Source organism: Lagopus muta, chromosome Z (genome assembly GCF_023343835.1).
Source record: "Lagopus muta isolate bLagMut1 chromosome Z, bLagMut1 primary, whole genome shotgun sequence".
Classification (NCBI taxonomy): Eukaryota; Metazoa; Chordata; class Aves; order Galliformes; family Phasianidae; genus Lagopus; species Lagopus muta.
Window position 1 is genome coordinate 17,672,023 of NC_064472.1, and position 4,678 is coordinate 17,676,700.

Sequence of the window (4,678 nt, forward strand, 5' to 3'; positions counted from 1 at the left end):
TGATGGGATTCTCTCTCACTGCCTGGCAGTGTGTGGGTGGCTCCTCAGCCATTCCACCTTCAATTCAAAGCAAGGCCTTCGGTTTCGGACACTCTCTCTCATTTTATTTGACTTATTAGACTCAATTCCAATTATACTGTATTCTATTTTGTAATCTTGCAATTCAGTAAAATCAACTTTCCTTCTCAGATTGTTGCTGCTGTTCTGTCTTTGGGCACAGCTCCCATCTCCCTGCTCTCCCTTTTACCCTTTCCCTTTTTTTGGGCCGGTGGGCCTGCAGGCCTGCTGCCCCATGCTGGATAGAGATTGATCTAGATAACTCCGTGACAGATTTTGGTGGAGAAAGCAGGCACTCTGAACTGTTTAACATTAGCAGAAAAAAAGAAAAAGGATTTCTGTAAGTCAGAGAGTTGCAGAGCACTGGTAGCTAGCTTTGACCTTCATAGATTAGACTGTAGGGGCAGTCTGCCAGGCTCCGGACTCTGTACTGAGTGTTTTTGTTGGTTTGTTTTTTTCTTTTTTAGCAAATGCCAGCTATGAAACTGTTCTTCATTTTAGGAAGAACATGAAGGATTAAAGACCAGTATGTTTTTTGGAAGTTACTGGTTTCTTACTAAGTTCATCATTTCCTGTTGTGGAGTTGTATGAATATACAAACAAGTAAGGGCACTGATGAGACACCTGCCTGGTACCCGTATTCAATGTTGTATGATTTGAATATTGACAATTACATCCCAGATGAAATAGCTGATTTTACGAACAACACAGTGTTTAAGCCAGTTTCCAGGCTCTCCTCTTGGTTCTTTATGCATTTTTGGAATGCTGAGATAGTGATTGTGTTTGTGCTCATGTTATCAATTTCCCAAAATGGATAGGACAAGGGCGAATGGTTTTAAACTGAGACAGGGGAGGTTTAGGTTAGATATTAGGAGGAAGTTTTTCACACAGAGGGTGGCAAAGCACTGGAACAGGTTGCCCAAGGAGGCTGTGGATGCTGCATTCCTGGAGGCATTCAAGGCCAGGCTGGATGTGGCTCTGGGCAGCCTGGTCTGGTGGTTGGTGACCCTGCACGTAGCAGGGGGTTGAAACTTCATGATCATTGTGGTCCTTTTCAATCCAGGCCATTCTATGATTCTATGATTCTATGATTCTATGATTCTGATTCTGTGATTCTATGATTCTATGATATGGTCAGTGCATAAAGCCAGTGGAGAATGGAGGCTCACGGTAGATTACTGTGGCCCGAATGAGGTCAAACCCCCACTGAGTGCTGCTGTGCCAGATATGTTAGAATTCCAGTATGAACTGTAGTCAAAAGCAGCCATACAGCATGTCACCATGGACACTGACAATGCCTTCTTCTCCATTCCTTTGGCCACAGAATGCAGGCCACAGTTTGCTTTCATCTGGAAGGGCATTCAGTATACTTGGAACCATTTGCCCCAGGGGTGGAAACATAGCCCAACCATTTGCCATGGGTTAATCCAAACTCCATCAGAACAGGGTGGTGCTCCTGAGCACCTGGAGTATATTGGTGATATCATTGTGTAGGGAGATACATCAGAGGTAGTTTTCAAGGAAGGAGAGTGAATAATCCAAATTCTTCTGCATGGTGGTTCCACTATTAAGTGAAGCAAAGTGAAAGGACCTGCCCAGGAAATCCAGTTCCTGGGAGTATAATGGCAAGATGGGTTTCATCACATCCCAGCAGATGTGATTGACAAAATCACTGCTATGTCTCCATGCACTAGCAAGAAAGGGACACAATCTTTTCTGGGCATAGTGGGCTTTTGGAGAATGCATGTTCCAAACTATAGCTTCATTGTAAGCCCCCTTTATCAGGTGACACAGAATAATAGTAATTCTGCATAGGGTTCTGACCAGCAGCAGGCATTTGAGCAAATCAAACAGGAGATAGCCCAAATCATGTCCCTGGGACCAGTACGGATGGGACAGAACGTAAAGAACATCCTCTACACTGCTGCTGGAGAGAAAGGTCCCACTTGGAGTTTGTGGCAGAGCCTCAGGAATGAGCCGAGGCCGACCCCTGGGGTTTTGGAGTAGAGCATACAGGTCAGGAGAGTGCTACGCTCCAACTGAAAAGGAGATCTTAGCTGCATATGAGGGGGTTCGGGCTGCTTCTGAAGTAATTGGCAGTGAAACACAGCTCCTCCTGGCACCTGGACTGCCAGTGCTGAACTGGATGTTTAAAGGAAAGGTTCCCTCCACCCATCATGCTACTGATGCCACTTGGAGTAAGTGGGTTGCGTTGATTACGCAGCGAGCGCGGATGGGGAACCTCAGCCATCCAGGAATCCTAGAGGAATCCAGGAATCCTAGATCATGGACTGGCCTGAAGGTAAAAAATTTGGAACACCACCTGCAGAATTGGTGCTGTGAGCTAAAGCAGCCCCACTATACAATGAACTACCAGAAAATGAAATTTGCTGTTCACAGATGGATCATGTTGTACTGTGGGAAAGCATCGCAGATGGAAAGCTGCTGTGTGGAGCCCCACACAACAAGTTGCAGAGGCCACTGAAGGGAAAGGAGATCGAGCCAATTTGCAGAGGTAAAGGCTGCCCAGCTGGCCTTAGATGTTGCTGAGCGGGAGAGGTGGCCAATGCTCTGTCTTTACACTGACTCATGGATGGTAGCAAATGCCTTATGGGGGTGGTTGCAGCAGTTGGAACAAATCAACTGGCAACAGAAGAGTAAACCTATTTGCGCTGCTGAACTGTGGAAAGATATTGCTGCCTGAATAAAGGATATGGCTGCAAAGGTGTACCACATAGATGCTCATGTGCCCAAGGGCAGGGCTACTGAAGAACAGCAAAACAACCATCAGGTAGACCAAGCTGCCAGAATTGAGGTGGCTCAAATAGACCTGGACTGGCAGAACAAGGGTGAATTATTTCTAGCTTGGTGGGCCCGAGACCTCGGGCCGTCATGGAAGAGATACAACATACAAATGGGCTAGAGACCAAGAGGTGGACTTCACTGTGGATGCTATTGCACAGGTTATTCATGACTGTGACACATGTGCCACAATTAAACAAGCCAAGAGGATGAAACCTCTCTGGGAGGAAAGGCGATGGCAAAAGTACAAATATGGGGAGGCATGGCAGGTTGATTATATCACCTTGCCACGATCTTGCAATGGTAAGCATTATGTGCTTACTATGGTGGAGGCAACCACTGGTGGCTTGCAAAATGCAGTACCCCATGCTACTGCCTAAAACACCATATTAGGCCTGGAGAGACAAATCCTATGGTGACATGGCACTCCAGAAAGAATTAAGTCTGACAATGGGACTCATTTCAAAAACTCTCTTGTAAATGTTTGGGCCAAAGATCATGGCATTGAATGGATTTATCGCATTCCCTACCATGCACCAGCTTCTGGTAAAATTGAACGCTACAATGGGCAGTTAAAAACCATGTTGAAAGCAACCGGTGGCAGAACATTCAAGCACTGGGAGAAGCATTTGGCAGAAGCCACCTGGTTGGTCAACACTTGAGGATCTGTTGTGATGGTCCTGCCTAATCCAGCTCCCTACCCACTGTGCAGGGAGATAAGGTCCCTGTAGTACATGTAAAGAACATGCTGGGAAAAGCAGTTGGGTCCTTCCAGCCTCTGGGAAGGGCAAACCTCTCCCTGGAACTGTTTTGCTTAGGGACCTTGGTCCACTTGGTGGGTGATGGAGAAGAATGAGGATGTCCAGTGTGTAGCACAAGGGAATTTGATGGTGGGGGAGTGTAGTCAGTAATTCCAGAGCCACATATGTAATGCATTTTAATTATTGCTTGTTTGTATATATGCATATATATTTAGCATGATACAGTGATGTGGAATGTCATGGAGTTTTGTTTTTTGTCAGTAATCCACATCATAACATCATGTAAAGCACAGGGAATTAAAGAGTTAATACTGCAGATCTGACTTCCAGAAACCCGGTTCTCAGAAGAGAAGGAAACATACACAGATTGATCTGGTTAACTCCGTGAGAGTCTGACTAATGCTTTGAGGGAAAACAACAACAACGTAGTAAAAGTATTTATTAAATACATGGAACAAAAAGAAAATGCATCCATTCAGAAGAGCACAGGCACAAAGCATACTCTGCATATGCAGAAAGCCACTGTGATCTTTTTTTTTTTAAATCCCCATTAAATGTTAAGATAAGTATATTTATCTGCAATACCACAGTTTGACCTGTTTCATCTGTTTTGCAGAGACTGCTGATCACCCCAGATGCAGTCACCAATTCCTTAGTTATTACAATAAGTCTCTGTATTAACAACAGAAAGAGATTACAAAGCAGGGCATGCTGGGGAAACGCAAAGAATTCCTGTCAGCTTCAACATTACCATACATAAATGGAATTAAAAGTCTATATTCACCATAATTAAATAAAGGAGAAAAATCTCAAGGACAAATACCAGTCTTACTGAGATTTAGTCATTTTAAGATACCAATTGACATTTGAAATTCAAACCCAAAAGAAAGAGGAGTTTAACAGTTGTCCAACTACTGAAATATATCTCCAATTCACATTTCCAAAGGAGAGAAATAAAAGATTTAAACCAGAACAAAACCCAGGAAATCACTGCTTGACATTTTGCTATCTGGGATGAAAATTTAACTTTATCTTCCAAGAATGCAATTTATAGGTTG